The sequence below is a fragment of the Rhinolophus ferrumequinum genome, chromosome 3 (assembly GCF_004115265.2).
Source record: "Rhinolophus ferrumequinum isolate MPI-CBG mRhiFer1 chromosome 3, mRhiFer1_v1.p, whole genome shotgun sequence".
Classification (NCBI taxonomy): Eukaryota; Metazoa; Chordata; class Mammalia; order Chiroptera; family Rhinolophidae; genus Rhinolophus; species Rhinolophus ferrumequinum.
Window position 1 is genome coordinate 1,001,261 of NC_046286.1, and position 19,521 is coordinate 1,020,781.

At 41.8% G+C, this 19,521-nt stretch overlaps 1 pseudogene; it reads left to right on the forward strand.

Annotated features, from left to right (window-relative positions):
- Positions 1-663: 663 nt before the first annotated feature.
- Positions 664-1,053, forward strand: LOC117020272 (60S ribosomal protein L31-like; annotated as a pseudogene).
- Positions 1,054-19,521: the final 18,468 nt, after the last annotated feature.

The window sequence follows — 19,521 nt, forward strand, 5'->3', positions numbered from 1 at the left end:
CGGGACTAGATGGCTTCACTAGTGAATTCTACCAAACATTCTGAGAGGATCTAACACCTGTCCTCCTCAAACTCTTCCAAAAACTTGAAGAAGAGAAGACAATACTCCCTAACTCATTTATGACACCAACATTACCCTGATACCAAAACCTGATAAGGATAACACACAAAAAAGAAAAATTACAGATCAAATCTCTGATGAATACAGATGCAAAAATCTTAAACAAAATTCTAGCAAATAGAATACAACAATGCATTTAAAAAGATTATATATCACGATAAAGTGAGATTCAACCAGGGCATAAGGATGGTTCAACACATGCAAATTGATCAATGTGATACACTATAAAAACAAAATAAAAGATAAAGATCTTATGATTGTGTCAATAGATGCAGAAAAGACATTTGAAGATAAAACATCCATTTATGATTAAAGCACTTAAAAAAATGGTTATAAAAGGAAAATACCTTAACATAATACAGACATATATGACAAACCACCACCAATATCATAATTAATGGTGAAAAAATAAAGTTGTTCACTCTACATTCCAGAACAAGACATGGTTATTCCATATCACCTTGCTGTACAACATAGTATTGGAAGCCCAAGCCAGAGCTATCAGGCAACAGAAAAAAATAAAAGCCAGCTTTCCAACTTGGGCCTGGCAGGATGGCTCCCGCAAAGAAGGGTGGCGAGAAAAAGAAGGGCCGTTCTGCCATCAACGAGGTAGTGACCAGAGAATACACCATCAACATTCACAAGCGCATCCATGGAGTGGGTTTCAAGAAGCGGGCCCCACGGGCATCAAAGAGATCCGGAAATTTGCCATGAAGGAGATGGGAACACCAGATGTGCGCATTGACACCAGACTCAACAAAGCTGTCTGGGCCAAAGGAATAAGGAATGTCCCATACCGCATCCGGGTGCGGTTGTCCAGAAAGCGTAATGAGGATGAAGACTCACCAAATAAGCTCTATACATTGGTTACCCACGTACCTGTCACCACTTTCAGAAATCTGCAGACAGTTAATGTGGATGAGAACTAACTGCTGGTCGTCAAATAAAGTTACAAAACTGAAAAAAAAAAAAGAAAGAAAGAAAAGCCATCCAAATGGAAATGAAGAAGTTAAAATTGTCCACTTTTTGCAGCTGACATGATGCTATATATAGAAAACCCTAAAGGCTCCACCAAAAAACCATTAGAAAAAAATAAATGAAATACAGTAAAGTTGCTGGCTACAAAATCAACATACAAAAATCCACTGCATTCCTATATACTAACAATGAAATCTCAGAAAAAGAAATTTTAAAAAATTTCTTTTAAATTGCAACAAAAGAATAAGACACCTAGAAATAAACTTAACCAAGGATGTGAAAGGCCTATACACTGACAACTATAAGACATTTTGAAAGAATTAAAGAAGACACAAGAAATGGAAAGACACAAAGAATGGAAAGACAAATGGATTGAAAGAATCAACATAGTTAAAATGGCCATGTTACCCAAGCAATATACAGATTTAATTGCAATCCCCCATCAAAATCCCAACTGCGTTTTTAAAGAACTAGAGCAAAAAATCATCAGATTTGTGTGGAACCACAAAAGACCCTGAATAGCCAAAACAATCCTAAGATAAAATAATAATGCTGAAGATATCACATTCCCTGACTTCAGCTGGTACTACAGAGCAAAAATAATCAAAACAGTATGGTATTCGCAGAAAAATAGACACACAGACCAATGAATCAGAACTGAAACTCCAGAAATATACCCACATAAATATAGGCAGATAATTTTCCACAAAGGAGCCAAAAACATACAACGGAGAGAAGACAGCCTCTTCAACAAATGGTGCTGGGGAAATTGGCAAGCCATGTACAAAAGAATGAAACTGGACTACTATCTGTCACCGTGTACCAAATTAACTCAAATGTAGCAAAAACCTATACATAAGACCTGAAACAATTAAACTGCATAGAAGAAAACATAGGTACTAAACTTATGGACCTTGGTTTCAAGAGCGTTTTATGAATTTGACTCCAAAGGCAAGGGAAGTAAAGCTAAAATAAATGAATGGGACTACATCAAACTTAAAAGCTCCTGCACAGCAAAAGAAAACCATCAACAAAATAAGAGGCAACCAATAAAATGGGAGAAGATATTTGCAAACAACACCTCTGATGAGGGGCTATCCAAATATAATAGGAACTCGTACAACTCAACAACAACAACAAAAAAAATCAAATTAAAAAAATGGGCAGAACTTTAACTTTAAAAAAATAGGCTGAGGACCTGAATAGACGTTTCTCCAAAGAGTACATAGAGATGGCCAATAGACAAATGAAAAAATGCTCAACCTCACTAACCATCAGAGAAATGCAAATAAAAACCACAATGAGATACACCTCACTCTGGTCAGAATGGCTATCATCAATAAATCAACAAACAAGTGCTTGCAAGGATGTGGAGAAAAGGGAAACCTCGTGCACTGTTCGTGGGATTGCAGATTGGTGCAGCCACTATGAAAATCAGTATGGAGTATCTCAGAAACTGGAAATGGAACCTCCTTGTGACCCAGCAATTCCGCTCTTAGGTATCTATCCAGAGAAATCCAAAATGCTAATTCGAAAAAAAACATATGCACCCCTATGTTTATTGCAGCGCTATTCCACAATAGCCAAGACATGGAAACAACCAAATACCCATTGGTAGATGACTGGATCAAGAAACTGTGGTACATTTACACGATGAGGTATTACTCGGCCATAAAGAAGAATGAATCTTACCATTTGCAACGATATGGATGGACCTAGAGAGCATTATGCTAAGTGAAATAAGTCAGACAGAGAAAGACAAATACCATAAGATCTCACTTATATGTGGAATCTACAGAACAGAATAAGTGAACGACCTAATCAGAGACATAGAGGAAAAACTGAGTGTTGCTAGATGGGAAGGGGTGGGGATTAGAGGGCACAGATTGGTAGACAGGGTATTGCCACGGTGATATGAAAGACAGTTTGGGAATATAATCAATAATGTTGTAAAGCATTTGTAGGGGGTCAGATGGTCACTTGTCTTATTAGGGAGACCACTTCGTGGATGCCTGGCCACTGCACTGTACACCTGAAGCTGAAGCTGAATAATACTGAATGGCAACTACAATTTTATATATACATATATATAGTCACAGGAGGTGGAGTACAAACATAAAGGATAGAGTATGGAATTGTAGCAGCTACATACAATGTCAGAAAGGTAGTAGATTTGGTGAGGAGGTTTATCGCTTCTCACAAGTGAGTGGTGTAAATGTCTAACTATTACATTGTTTTGTACTCCTGAAACCTATAAAAAATATTTTTAAAAAGATATCAGGTAGCTGATTGGATAAGAAAACCAGACACATACATATGCTGTCTACAAAAGACCCACTCCTGTCAAAAGACAACACAAAACGAAATGAAAAGGGTGGAAGAAACATATTTCATGCAAACAGAAAACAAAAAAAGCTGGAGTAGTACTATTTGTATCAGACAAAATAGACGTTAAAACAAAGACTATACTAAGACACAAGAAGGATGTTATGTAATGATAAAGGGATCAATCCACTAAGAGGACATAACTGTCGTAAACATCTATGCACCCAACATAAGAGCACTGAAATATATAAGTAATTGTGACCAACATAAAAAATGATACTGGCAGTAGTACAGTCATAGCAGGGGATTTTAACACCTCATTGACCACATGGACAGATCTTCCAGTCAGAAAATCAATGAGGAAACAAATAACAGACTAGACCAGATGCATTTAATTCATATTTTTAGAGATTTCCATCTCAAGGACAGCAGAATATATATTCTTTTCAAATGCACATGGAACATTTTCCAAGATAGACCACACATTAAGTCATAAAACAAGTCTCAATAATTTAAGACAAAAATCATATCAAGCATCTTCTCCGACCACAATGGTATGACCGGAAATCAATACAAGAAAAAAAAAAACTGAAAAACACAAACACAGGAGGCTAAATAACAAGCTACTAAATAATGAATTGGTCAAAACGAGATCAAGGAAGAAATCAAGATACATTAAAATAAATGAAAATGAAAACACAATGACCTAAAATCTATAACACATGTTATAGATTTGTTATAGAATGTTTCTTAGGGAAACATTCCTAAGAATAAAATTCATAGCAACAAAGGCCTACCTCAAGAAACAAGAAAAATCTCAATAAACAATATAACCACACATTTAAAGAAACTAGGAAAAGAATAGCGAACAAAGCCCAAAATGAGTAGAAGAAAAGAAATAGTAATGATTAGAGCAAAAATAAATGAAATAGAGTCTAAAAAAAAATACAAAAGATTAATGAAACCAGGAGCCAGTTCTTTGTAAAGATAAACAAAATGGATAAACCATTAACAAGACTCATCAAGAAAAAGGAGAGAGGACCCAAATAAATAAAATCAGAAATGAAAGAGAAGTGACAACTGACACCATAGAAATACAAAGGATTTTGAGAAAATATTATAAACAAGTATATGTTGACAAATTGGACAATCTGGAAGAAACTGATAACTATCTAGAAACATACACTCTTCAAGACTGAATCAAGAAGAAACAGAAAATCTAAACCAATTGATCACTAACCAAATCAGTAATCAAAAAGTCCCAAAACAAAGTAGTCGTGGACAACATTGCTTTCACAGGTGAATTTTACCAAATATTCAAAAAAGACTAACACCTATCCTTTTCAAAACTATTCCAAAAAATACAAGAGGAGGGAAAGCTCCCAAGCTCCTTTAACAAGGCCACCATTACCCTGATTCCAAAAACCAGGCAAAGACATTCCAAGAAAAGGAAATTATACATCGATATCCCCTGACGAAAATACATGCAAACATCCTCCACGAAACATTAGTAAACTGAATATAACAATACGTTAAAAGATCATACACCATGATCAAGTGGGATTCATTCCTGGGATGCAAGTTTGGTTCAATATCTGCAAATCAGTTAACATGATAGCACCACATTAACAAGTAGAAAAATAAAAATCGTATGATCATATCAATAGATGCATTTCACAAAATCAAGCATCCATTTATAAATGAGATAAAAACTCATGGCAAACTGGGAAGAGAGGGAACATACCTCAACATTATAAAGGTCATATGTGACAAACCCACAGCTAACATCATCCTCAATGGGAAAAAGCTAAAATATTCTCCTTAATCATGAACAAGATATGAATATCTATTTTTATCACTTTTATTCAACATATAGTATGGAAAGTCCTAGGCACAGCAATAAGACAAGAAAAAAAAAGGCATCCAAAGTTGGAAAGGAAGAAGTAAAACTGTCATTATTTGCTGAGGACATGATACTGTATATACAGAACCCCAATGATTCCACCAAAAAACTATTAGAAATGAAAAATGAATTTAGCAATGTGTCTGGATACAAATTAATATTCAGAAATTTGTTGCATTTTCGAATCTTTGCCTGGATAGATGGTTCCACAACTGCCAGCAGGGAGGTGAAGAGGGGAATCAGGCTTTTTGCAGGTTAACTTGTATCCATGCTTTTCTTTAGTGTCTTCAATTAAAAAATGAGTCCCTATTTTGACAAGCTTGAGTTAGATTTTGCCATTTTCAACTAGAAATACCTGATGGATATATTAAGATTACGCTTCTTAAAGAAATAACACAGTGTATTTATTTGTCTACATAGCATACCCCTCTTCAAGTAAAAGCCCTATCTACTCAGTGTTTCTTTTCTTTCTTTTTCAGTTTGTGTCCAATTATGTTTCCTTCACACCCAGAAATCTCAAGGGGACGTTGGAGAGTATGTGAAATCTTATAGAATCTTATAAAGCAAGCCACCGAAAGGTTGTCCAAATTTAGACTGGACGGCAAGAAGGTTTACCTACCTCATAAGGCATAGCATCTTCTTCCTTTTGCAAGCACCAAGTGACATTTGTGCTGTATGAGATATTGCAAACCACACACAGGAATTGCTGGTCCTCCTGGATAAAGAAAAATGGCCTTTCCCTGTGTCATTCACAGATCCAAGCTTACTGTGCTGGATTCTCATTCCTGGGTTTCAGTGTAGGGAAGCTGGAGACCAAGTTAGCTAAAACCCAGTTGGGCCTGATGCTCACCTCTGGAAATGGCTTTTTGCAGAATAGACAGCCATGGCCTCCTTGGTGGCTCTGAAAGTGACCCAGCACTCAGTGATGCAGGCCTGGCAGAAGGTGAGGCCACAGAAGTTGCTCACATGGTCCTTCATGGGCTCCGGGCAGACACTGCAGGTCAGGAGGTCCCAATAATGGTCACCATGACTGCTGTCCAGGTTGTGTTCAGCAACTCCTTCTTCACTACATAGCATAGTGAAGTTGGACTCTGACAGGAGGAGGACATAGTGAGGAATGTGAAAAGGAAAGAGATGGGGAGAGTTGTTTACAATTGAGAGGGATAGTATACGCCACTAGGCCTGGGCCCCTCCTAACCAGTCCCAGCACATGCACCCTGATGCTCTCCAATCCCTTCACACTGCGGCAGAAGGGCCCATCTCAAAGTGGACTCATCTTTGCTTCTCTGTTTGCAACACCAGGCAGAGGCCAGCAGGGCCTGACTTCCATCGTCAGCCTCCTCTCTCCCACGCTGTTTCCCTCCAGCCATGAGAGCCGACATTAGTTGAATATCAACAATGTGTTAGGCACTGTTCTGAGCACTTCACATGTATCAACTCAACAATCCTCCCCACATCTCTGAGACACCACCTACTTTACAGGTGAGGAAGCTGAAGCATGCAATGAGTAAGTAACTTGTCTAGATCACACAGTGGGTTACAGAGGAAATACTCAAATTTAGGAGGCACTCATCAGTGCCATGCTGCAGCTGTTTCCAGCTCCCTCTTTCTCTGAACTCACCACACTGTCCAATATCCAGGACTTCTCTCCAGCTGTTTCTCCCTATGAAAAATGCCTCTCCTGTCAAGTCCCATTTGTCCTCAAGGCTCAGGTCAAATATCACCTTCTTGGGGTGTGAGGGGGGTTGATGTCCTGAGCTGCTCTGAGACTAGGATGGGTGCCCTTGTTCTATGTTCCAAATGTCTGTCTTCCCAGCTCGACTATTTAGTATATAAACACACACACCACATTTGACTTGCTCATTGTTGTCACATGCAAGGACATGCACATTCATTTTGCCCACAGTGGGAAATGAGTTCTCACGCAATAAATATTGGAGCTTGCTCTGACCCACTGCCTCTAGCTCCTACCTCAGAAACACACTCTCCACAGTATTTCTACTCCGCTGTGCCTGAGTCAGCTCCAGGAGACCCTGAATCTACTCCCCTTGGTTTCATGGACAACCAACCCTTCACCTGTTATGACAGTGAAAAGATGAAGGCAAAGTCTTGTGTTCAATGCTTGATGGAGAAGCCAAGTTACATTCATGATGAGACCAAGCTGATCTTCACAAGTTCAATGAAGATTTTCCAACTTAATACTAAACTTATGGACCTTGGGTTCAAAGAGCATTTTATGAATTTGATCTCAAAGGCAAGGGAAGTAAAAGCTAAAATAAATGAATGGGACTATATAAAACTAAAAAGCTTCTGCACAGAAAAAGAAATCAACAAAATAAAGAGGCAACCAGCGAATGGCAGAAGATACTTTCAAACAATGCCTCTGATAATGGGCTAATATTCAAAATATATAAGGAACTCATAAAATTCAACAATAACAAAAACAAACAAACAATCCATTTAAAAAATGGGCAGAGGACCTGAATAGACATTTCTCCAAAGAGAATGACAAATAGACATATGAAAAAATGCTCAACATCACCAATCACCAGAGAAATGCAAATAAAAACCACAATGAGATATCACCTCACCCCAGTCAGAATGGCTATCATCAACAAGACAAATAGTAACAAGTGTTGGAGAGGCTGTGGAGAAAAAGCAACCCTCATATACTGTTGGTGGGAATGCAGACTGGTGCAGCCGTTATGGAAGGCAGTGTGGAGGTTCCTCAAAAAATTACGAATAGAATTACCATATGACCCAGGAATCCCTCTCCTGGGTATCTACCAAAAAATCTGAAAACATCTACATATAAAGACACGTGTGCTCCTATGTTCATTGCAGCTTTATTTACAGTAGCCAAGACATGGAAAAAAAACAAAGTGTCCTTCGATAGATGATTGAATAAAGAACATCTTTAAATATACACAGTGGAATATACACTTTAAATATACACAGTAAATATACACAGTGGAATACTATTCTGCCATAAGAAAAGATGAAATACTACCATTTGTAACAACATGAATGGACCTTGAGATTATTACGCTAAGCAAAATAAGTCAGACAGGAAAAGTCAAGGACCATATGTTTCACTGATATGTGGGATATAAAACTGAAACCAACAAAGGAAAAAGACAAACAAATGAGAAACAAAAACTCATAGACACAGACAGTAGTTTAGTGGTTACCAGAGGGTGGGGGGAGGTGGGTGGTTGTGGGGACAGAGCCCCAAAAAGCAGTTTCCAGGCTCTCGGCCTCACATAGAAAGGTGCTGGCTCAGGTAGTAAATGGCCATCGACTGTGATCAAATGGCCATCAGCTGTGGCTAATTGGCCGTCAGCTGTAACCAGTGAGCCATTGGGCACTAACATAACTGCCGTGGCTAGGCTAGCAGAAAAAATGGGGGAGCTAGCAAGAAGATGGTGGCTGAGTCTGCAAGCGGTGCAGTGAGGGTTGAGAATTGTGTGGCTCCTGCTTCCTGTGTCTCCAACCCAGCCGCCAGTGAGAGTATAGTGGTATGACTCCCCTACCTATGGCTCCGTGGGTGTTCCTTTTTGGCCTCACCATGTCCTGCGTTCTTATGTGGGGAGTGGGAGCTGAGACACTGCAGGCCGCCCTGCATGACAGTGGTAGATGAGGTTAAAGGTGATCAAATATATGGTGATGGAAGGAGAACTGACTCTGGGTGGTGAAAACACAATATGATATAGATATGATGTATTATAGAATTGTATACTTGAAACCTATGTAACTTTACTAACCACAATCACTCCAATAAACTTTAATTTAATAAAAATGATTTTCCAACTTAAATTTCAGGAATCTGTAATAACAGTACAACCAAATCATGGAGCATGGTCTCAACAAAGAGCACGCACAAAAGTAAACAAGTAGGTGCCTGGGAGAAAACGGGGAAGCAGTGCCCACCATCTCACCCCAATCCCCAGGGCAGAGGCCCTCCAGATAAGTATTCCCATTGGGTCAGATGGGGCAGGTGAGTGTGCACACGTTATCACCTGAGAGTGAAAGCTGGCCTGATCTGCTCAAGGGAAGTGAGTCTGTTTGAAATAAATCATTAATTCAGCAGTTTCACTGGGTCATGGAAGCACACTTAGTATCTGTCTTTTGGCTGCTGGAGGTGGAGAGCCACAAAAATAATGTAGTGTTTTCCTCAAAGAGCTTGTAATTAATATAGGGGGGCATTCATACTCCTGGGCAATTCATACTTTATTGACCCTTTGATGCATACCCAGAGATGTCAAAAACAGAAATTCTTTAACTGTGAAACGTGAAGCAGAAAAAATAGATTACCAATGTTTGCAGGCTAGACCCTCCAATGGTCAGAGAAAATTTCATGAATGAGGAAGAACTTTGGATAGCACCTGATGCATGTGTAGAATTTGGGTCAATGAAGGAAAAAAGAAAGTCATTCCAAGCAGGCAGAAGTTAGACTTCAGCAAGGTTTGGGATGAGATTCAGCACAGTGCCAGGGGTAGGGGGTAGGTGTAGTAGAATAATTCCTACTTAATATCTCTTGCTGAGTTTGGCACTATTGAAACAGTGTGTGAAGGGCCTTGAATGTCAGATCAAGGCATAAGCCAGTGAGCGTACAATTAAAGCTGAATAGTGAAGGTGCTCAGCTTTGATCCTCTGATCCTTCTAGGAGCATGAATCCAACAAAGGTTTGCTAGATCATTGTTACAGGTACCAGTATAGTTCCCGCCTCCTAAGGGCTCACAGCATAAGAGAAGAGAGATGACACCAATTCAGTCTGGCAGGTTGTGCAAGTGTTGGGTTAGAAGCTTGAGCTGTGGGACACCAGAGAGGGTGTGGTTAATCCAGGCTGGGGCAAGCCCAGAGGTGTTTCTGTCTGACTGAAATTCAGTCGGGAATTTTCCAGCAGAAGTTTGGGCTTGTTGATCTTATTTGCATTCTCTAGTACTTCAGTGTGTCAGTCTGCTCTGCTGCCACAAGACTGCATGGCTTAGCAACAGAAACTTATTTTCTGACAGTTCCAGGGGCTGGAAAGTCTAAGATCTAGGTGTGGAAGGGTTCCGTTTCTGGTGACACCTCTCTTCCTGGCTAGCAGATGGCTGCCATCTTGCTGGGTCCTCCCATGGCATTTCTTCAGTGTGTGCACATAGAGAAAAAGAATCTTTCTCTTCCTCTTCATATGTGACCATCAATCATGTTGGACTTCGCTGTTATGACCTCATTTAACCTTAATTACCTACTCAAAGCCCTGTCTTCAAATACAGTCCCAGTGGGAGTTAGGGCTTCACATATGAATTTCAGTTCATAACAGTCAAGGAAAACTGTACTGAGCACTTTGTGCCCTCTTATGTTAATGCTCTGCTGTGGTTCTGTTTTCAGGAACTTGCACCTAGAATCTGAGACTGTTAGCACTAAAGGAGACTGGTGGGGTCATAATCCATCCCTCCATTTACATCAGATCACCATAGAATTCTGCAGGTTGAATAACTTGCCCAAGTGATACAGTTCATGGCAAAGCCCAAGTCTGTAAGTCCCCATTCAATGCTTTTCCAATATGTCCTGGCACCGAGTGCAGACCACGCCCACTGCAGAACTAACAGCAAGTAAAGAACATCAGAATCAGAGGACCAAACTTGTTTGTCCACAGTGTGAATGTCATGTTAGAGAAGCCAAAGACAAGGTGGGGTGAGGAGCGGGAACAGGGACCATTAACGGAGAGGCCTGGAGGCGTGCTGTGCTCTTACTGACACTGCCTGGTCCTGGGGCGGTGAGCAGCCCCCACACCCTCCAGTTCACCTATGGCTGTGAGCTCTGGGAGGACGGTGGGACCATGAGGCACTGGCACAATGGCTACGATGGTGATGGCCCGAGCTCGGATGTGGACCCTCTGCAACACCCAGGAACCTCATTCACTGTCTGCTACACGAGCAGAAATGCGAGGGCCGCGGAAACTTTACAGACAAGGTCTATTTGGGATGCTGTGTGTCCTGTGGCTGCACAGATACTGGGAGTTTGGAGGTGAGGGTTTGAAGAGCACTGGGAATGCCCTCCCACAGCCCACTCAGCACTTCCCCCACCCCAGCTTGGGGGTTCTCTCTCCAAGTATGGGCAGGGGTCTTCCCCCAAGTCAGTCACACAGGGGTTTGGGAAATCCCGTGTGGGTGGGTGGGGCCCATGCGCTGATGATGGCTTCCCCAAAAGCCAGAAATGTGGATCTGGGGAGCCTCTCATCTTGGGTCTCCTGGGCAGTGCCATGTCACACATTCTTCTTAGGCCCACCCTAGAGTGGAACTACTCTTAGGAGACCACTGGGCTAGTCACGAGGCACTCTGCGTTTTTCACACTTTTTGGTTCTTTCCGACTAGAGGTACAGTAGCTATGAGTGTTTATAAATATTTATCTAGGGACATTGAGTAATAGGCTTAATAAGAGGGTGGAGAGTCTTTGGAGAGGTTCTTAGCCTGGAGGAGAATGATGGACTGGATTCCCATGCCCTTGTCTAGGCTTAGCGTGGGGCTGGTTCTCTCCACTATCTGATAGAGGACACTCCCTGCCTCACCCTGCTGGTAACAAAACCAGCAGGAGTAATGGCGTCTTGGTCTTTGGAGTAGATGCCACTCAACAAGCACTTGAGTGAGCCCTCCCTGCTTTGTGGACCACAGAACCTCCCAGAACTCATGTGCCCACCACCTAGCAGTGATGGAGTGATCACCCTGGGGTGCTGGGTCCTGGGCTTCTACCCTGCATATGTCACCCTGACCTGGCAGTGTGATGGGGAGGACCTGACCCAGGACACGGAGCTCGTGGAGACCAGGCCTGCGGGGGACTGGACCTTCCAGAAGTGGGCAGCTGTGGGGGTGCCTTCTGGAGAGGAGCAGAGATACACGTGCCATGTGCAGCACGAGGGGCTGCCCGAGCCCCCGACCCTCAGATGGGGTACAGAAGAGTTCTGCATGCCAGAACTCTAAATCATATTCCTCCTCTCCTCTTCTCCCCATCTGTCCCGTTCCTCATTCTCATGTTTCTCATCCCCTTGTTTTACACCATTTTTTCCCCAGATGGAATGATATTTGGGGGCAATTCCCCTTTCCCACTGCATTTCCCAATGCTCCTGCTCCCTGTCAGCTACTGGATCTCGATCTCGCAGACGTCTGTCCTTTCTCCCCTTTCCCTCCATGCTAAGATTCTCTCTCATTCCTGCTGGGTTTCCCTGCCCTTCACTCCTTCTCCATGTTTCCAGTCTAGTGTCTCTCAATTCATTCTTTCACTTCAACCAGAAAGATTATTCTAGGATGCGGATCTGATTAGGGTTCTCCCTGGCTTAAATGCCCATATGCTGCATGTTGTCCCCAGATAAAAGCCCAGAACCCCCTCAAGCCTCGGGATCTCTGGAACGCTCACACTCCAGCCTTGGATTTTGCCAGTGGGATCTTTACTCTCTAATCTCCACCCTGAACTGCTAACAGTCCCCCAGGTCCCCCACTTGCTCTCTTTCTCTTCTGAGCCTTTGTCATGGATTTTCCCAAGAGATTTTTTTGCCCATTCACCTGGATTCCTTCTACTCCTCTTCTAGGTCTCAGTTTAGACATTGCTTCTCCTGGAGACTGTTTTCCAACAACTAATTACAATTTGTTGTATTTACCACGCTATTCAAACTCTTTCTGAATTCCTTTACATTTCATTCACTGAGACCAAGTAGAGAGCTTGACATATGTTAACTGCCTAATAAGTACTTACTAAATGAAGTTTTTTGTAATTTAAAATTTATTCACAAGAGTTTAAATTTTGAATAATTGAAAAGGGTATACAGTGAAAAGTAAATTACCTCTTCTATTCCATCCACCACTGTTACCAGTTTTTACACTATTATGTAGAGGTTTCCCCTTTCCATCAGGTGGTATTTTACCACATACTTGATCTCCACCTTTGTTTTCAGTTCACAATATACATTTTTTATTATTTAATGTTTTACATACAAATCAGGTTTGCTTTAAGGTATAGATATGACAATTCTGTCACTCCTGATTTTTGAAACTTACTAAGCATAGCAAACATCACCCTTACTTCACAGTAATCAGAGTTTTATCTGGACACATGGTCGCCCAGATTAAAACTGCATTCTCTAGCCTCCCTTGAGACCTGCTGTCTCCATGGGACAAAGTTGTGGCCAATATGATGAAGTGATATGAAGCTGTAGCTTTTGCTTCAAGAGCTTCCATCCTCCTCCCTCCCTGCTTTCCCTGGCTGCTCATGGACCGTGGGCGTGGTCTGAGGTAACAGGTTGTCCTAAGAAGGGCAACTCCCCAGGGACAGCAGAGAGGAAGGTCATGGGAACCTGGGTGCTGGACAACGTCATGGCGCAGAGCCACCCTGCCAGTCCTGGACTGCCTGCCTCTCTCACACAAGCTTCTCTCCTGTTCAGACCAGTTGGGTTTCTGATGTACACAACTGACCTAGTGTGTATAGGGAGAGCAGAACTTCCCAGGAGTGCGTGGCCAAAGTGGTCTGTTCTGGACATGAGCAGAGATGTATTTACAGTGCTCACCACTGTGGGCTCCCAGGCACATTATTCTAAGCTGGAGCAAGGGAGCTGGGTCAGAGGGGCAGGACAGGGAAACTGGAGACTGCTACCTTCTCATCTTTCTAGTCATGGGGCTTCTGTGAGGGAGTGTTTGGGCTCACCAGGTGTTAGATGTAGGAGTCTTTGTCTTTGTTTTTTAATTCCTTCGTTACAGACTAGACTCCTTGCTCATCCAAGCCAGGATCAGAATCACTGATGGTGACCTCATCGTTGTCACCCTGTCTGCTGGCAGGGACAGTGGAGGTTGAAGTCTAGAGAAGCAACCCCTCAGATAGAAGAGGCTGCAGGGTCCTTTGGCATCAGGTTCAATGGGGAGTCTGTGCTTCCCCAGCCTGGTCTGAAGAGCTGTTGTTGCAACAATTGACCTCATGTCCTGTGTCCTGGTGATTATAAAAGTCTTCACTTCACCGTATTGTCTTTACTACAAGTGAGTCATTAGGTCCAGCTTGTGGTCCAAGGTGGGGATTGCACAAGGGCATTAATAGCAGGAGCTGGGGATCACTGGGTATGTTTGGGTGTGCCTATCAGAGCGTGACTTTGGGGGCCACCTGAATGCCTGATATCTCGCAGTACTGCAACCAGAGAAGGAGAGACTATAATAAAGAAAGAGCTCAAGTCGAAGGGATTTGATGCCTGGTCCACAGGAATACAGATCAAAATTATGATCTCAGAATGGTGGCTGTCTTCTTGTTAATTTGGGGCTTGAAACAGGTACGTTTGTTAGGTAGAAATATAAAAGTAAAGAAGTGAAAAGAAAGCTAGCAGTTCTAAAAGTTAGTGTTGTGTTCCATTTCATTTCTCTCATAGACTTGAGACTTTTCAAAGGTCTTTTATTAGTTACATGGTTTAATAATCAACATGGTCTTAAATACTGAGAAAGTACTGCAGGACCCAGACTTGACCAATCAGAGTGTACCAGCGGACACTGTGAGAAAGATGTCTGTCTTTCTGCTGAAGTTGTTAAGGTGGGATAATGTAAGGAGGTTATTACTGATATTGTCTACCTTTCCCAGGAACAGAATGAGAGACGGGAGTGGGGGGGGGAGGGGAGAGAGAGAGAGAGAGAGAGAGAGAGAGAGAGAGAGGAGAGGAGAGAGAGGAGAGGAGGAGAGAGGAGAGAGAGGAGAGCGAGAGAGAGAGAGGCGCTGATGACAATGTGAGTCCCTGGATCAGATCAAGTTCCAAGTCGGCCCCATTAAATCTCTTCCACTAAAGCTGGGTTGATCTGCAACTGAAAGAGTCTTTTCCCAGTAACACAGACTTTGCTGTGATGCTGGACCTTCATTGGCTCCTTGCAGCTGTGAATGCCCACTGCTGCCATCACTGCGAGAGCAAAAGTGCAGGGAGGATGGAGAGACAAGTAGTAAAAAGCTGGGGGCACTGTGTTATTGATGCCTTCCTGGTTCTCACGGCAGCTTCCTTCAGCAGCAGCCATTCTTGTGCTACCATACTCCTCAGAGGCTGAACCAGCGAAGACTAAGAAAAGCTCTTTCCCCTAAAAACCAATCACATTTCCCGCTGGCAGCTGAAATACCTGCTCTTTTCCAGTTAAGTTCCCGCTCACAAATGCAAGACTCTGGTGCTGCCCACTTTCCAGTGCTCAGGCTGCAGTGCTGTCCGTTGTCCCTTTGTTCCATCAGGATAGGGATTAATCCGTGGTGTAACCTGAGTGGGAACAGTCCTGGAGAAGCCCTTCAATATGTACCCAAGTATAACTCAAGGGACACAGGCGTACAGTTCACAGCGCCACCTGGTGCTGGTGGAAAATACCCCAGAGTGCTCATCAGCACGCAGGATCAGAACATACTGGTCCCTACGTTCTCGTCGTCCCATGGAGGGTGTGCTTAGGCTGCCACAGTGGGCTGTATTCCCGTGGCAAGCATTCCAGAGTGAGCACACCCCAAAATACTCTGTGTTTACTGGGACAGCAAGATAGAGACATCGGTGCCACTAGGATACAATTGCATCACTAGTTAAGGACCTGAGCTAGTTAGAAACTGCGAGTCCCTGGAGCTCAAGGGCTGGCATCAGTCTGTTCTTCCCAAGAGCAGATTCAGACCTGCTGACTCAACCCTCCACTCTGCTGACAAGAGCGGGAGGAAGGGTCCTTGTGGGCATCTAGCTCTGAGTCTCCTCAGTACGTTTTCCAGGCCCTGGCTACAAGTGCTCATGGGCTCTCTAGATGTTTCAAAGACCCTCTCAAGCATTTCCAAGTGTGCCAAGCGGTTATTTCCAAATTGACCTCATTTTCACTTTCTTCAATATATTGCTGCAATTTGTTGATGTTCTCCTGACTACTAAACCATTTTTGCTACACTGAACAAGCATAACAATTTATTTACTCTTTTCTCAATAAAAACATGAAAACTTTCTTTTCTGTTCATGACTTCAAACTCTACTCTGTTTGTCTTTTCATTCCTACTAGATAGTGGGTCCTTACCATGCAGAGTGTCATACAGGGTCTCAGCTCCTGCTCCTCACATAAGAACGCAGGATATGGTGAGGCCAAAAGGAACACCCACAGAGCCATAGATAGGGGAGTCATACCACTATAGTCTCGCTGGTGGCTGGGCCGGAGACACAGGAAGCAGGAGCCACACGATCCGCAACCCACTGTCTGCTTCTCTGCCAACCTACCTCACTTGCTAACTGCAATCCCCCTCTCTGTAATGCTTAATCCACCCTTGCTAGCTTAGCCACGGCAATTATGTCAGTGGCTAATGGCTAACCCGTAACAGCTGATGGCCAACTAGTCACAGCTGACGGCCATCTACTACCCGAGCCAACACCTTTCCACGTGAGGCCAAGAGCCTAGAAACTCCTCTCTGGAGTTCTATACCCACAGTCCTTTAACAATTTCTTGGCCACATCTATGATTTTTGCATACTTTATATTACTAGAACAGTCACATTGCAGTATTTTTAAAATCAATCCTCGTAAAACTTTGATCTCAAATTTTGATATAACAATGCAAAGTTTTGTTTCTCTCCTCTCTCAAGTGAGTTAATACTCTGACCCCAGCTGTTGGAGTAAGGACATATATTAATTAGGGTAAATAGTTGTTATAACAATTAAGCCTCCAAATTTCAGTGGCTCAATGTACTAGATTATTTTTGCTAATAAGATGCCCAGTGTGGTTCTAACTCAGCAGTGTGTTGGGGAGGCTGAGTGGCAGCATTGTCTGCTCCACGCAGTCCTTCTGGGATTCAGGCTGACAGAGTCTGTACCCTGTGACTCCTAAGGTTGTTGTGTCATCTTCATCCAGAGGAAGTAAGATCAAAGACCATAGAAAAACATCTTATTGATTTATAAAGAGATACTTTATATTTAATTTTTTATTTTTCAATCACAGTTGACATTCAGTATTATTTTATATTAGATTCAGGAGTATAGCATATTGGTCAGACACTTATAGAACTTATGAGGTGATTTCCCCCCAATTAGTCTATTACCCACCTGGCACCAACATAGTTATTACAATATTACTGACTATAGTCTCTGTGCTGTACGTTACATCCTAGTGGCTATTTTGTAACAACCTATTTGTACTTCTTAATCCCTTCACCTTTCTCACCCAGATCCCCAACCACCCTTCCTTCTGGCAACCATCAGTTTGTTCTCTGTATCTATGAATATGTTTCTCTTTTAGTTGTTTGTTTATTTTGTTCTTTAAAGTCTGCATATGAGTCGGGTCATGTGGTATTTGTCTTTCCTGTTTGACTTATTTCATTTAGCATAATACCCTCTAGGTTCATCTATGCTATTGCAAATGGTAAGATTTCATTCTTTTTGACGTTCAAGTAATATTCCATTACATATATGTACCACTTCTTTTTACCCACTTATCTATTGATAGACATTTAGGTTGCTTCCATAACTTGGATATTGTAAATAACACTGCAATGAACATCCTTTCGAATTTGTGTTTTTCTTTTCTTCAGATAAATACTCAAAAGGGTAATTGCTGGGTCATAAGGTAGTTCTATTCTTATTTTTTAGGAACTTCCATACTGTTTTCCACAGTGGCTGTACCCATTTGCAACCCCACCTACAATGCATGAGGATTTCCTTTTCTCCTCATCCTCACCAACAATTGTTTGTTTATTGATGATCGCCATTCTGACAGGTGTGAGGTGATTCCATATATTTTTTTATTAAGTCTTTTTTTTGTAGAGTAGTTTTATGTTCACAGTAGTATTGAGGGGAAGGAAGATACAGAGATTTTCCATATACTCACTTCCCTGCCCCCACACGTGCATAGCCTCCTCCTTTACTAACATTCCCCACAGAATGCTACATTTGTTACAATTCATGAACTTACACTGACACGTCATAATCACACTAAAGTCCATAATGTATATTGTTTCATTGGTGGAACGGTGCAGTCTATGATTTTTGACAAATGTATCCATCATGATAATATCATAATATTTCACAGCTGTAAAAATCCTTTGTGTTCCACCTACACATCCCCTTCCCTCACCCTCCAGGAAAAATTGATCTTTTTACAGTCTCAATGCTTTTGCCTTTTCCAGGATGTCATATTTTGGAATCATATAGTATGTAGACTTTTCAAATTGGCTTTTTTTCACTAGTAATATTAGTAATTAGTAATTAGTATTATGCATTATGCAAGTATTATACAAAATTAGTAATATGCATTTAAAGTCCCTCCATGTCTTTTCAAGGCTTGATAGAACATTTCTTTCCAGTACTGAATAATACTCCATTGTCCGGATTAACCAAGGTTTATTTATTTATTCACCTACTGCAGGACATCTTGGTTGCTTCCAAGTTTTGCAAATTATGAATAAAGCTGCTATAAACATGTGTGTGTGGTTTTTGTGTAGTCACAAGTTTTCAACTCCTTTGGGTAAATACCATAAGTGTGATTGCTGCATCATATGGTAAAAGTATGTTTAGTTTTATAAGAAATCACCAAAGTGGATGTACCATTTTCCATTCCCCTCACCAATAAATGAGAATTCTTGTTGTTCCACATTCTCACCAACATTTGGTGTTGTCAGTGTTCCAAATTTTGGTTATTCTAATAGGTGTCTAGTGGTTTCTCATTGTGTTTTTATTTGTATTCCCATAATGGGGAGCATCTTTTCATTATTTATTTGTCATCTGTACATCTTCTTTGGGGAGATGTCAGTTAAAATTGTGGATGCAAAAGGGGCCACATACTAAACCTGACAAGCACCAGGGAGGGCCACATGGCAGGCCCTACAAACTCAGAGACCGAAATTAACCACATATGATGGCCTGAACATAAAAATTCCTCACTGAAAGCGATTTGTGGTGGGTAGTCAAGTCCTAGGCCTGTAGCTTCTTTGACCAAGGTCAATCTTTACTTTGTGAGTTGCCTATTATTTTATAGAACCTAAGCTAACTTACCTTTGAAATGTTAGAATAATTTCCTTTTCCAGACCCCTCAAGGCACAACCCACCACACCAAAACAAGATCCCTCATTGTTATCCTTTTCCCCACCTACCACCTCTATGTGCTGTAAATGTTAGTTAACTATCCTGTACCCACTAGTGTAAAAGAAGTATGTATTTCTATGTTTTACTTTTTATCCAATCCCGGAGATTTCCCTGCTTTGCTTTTTCC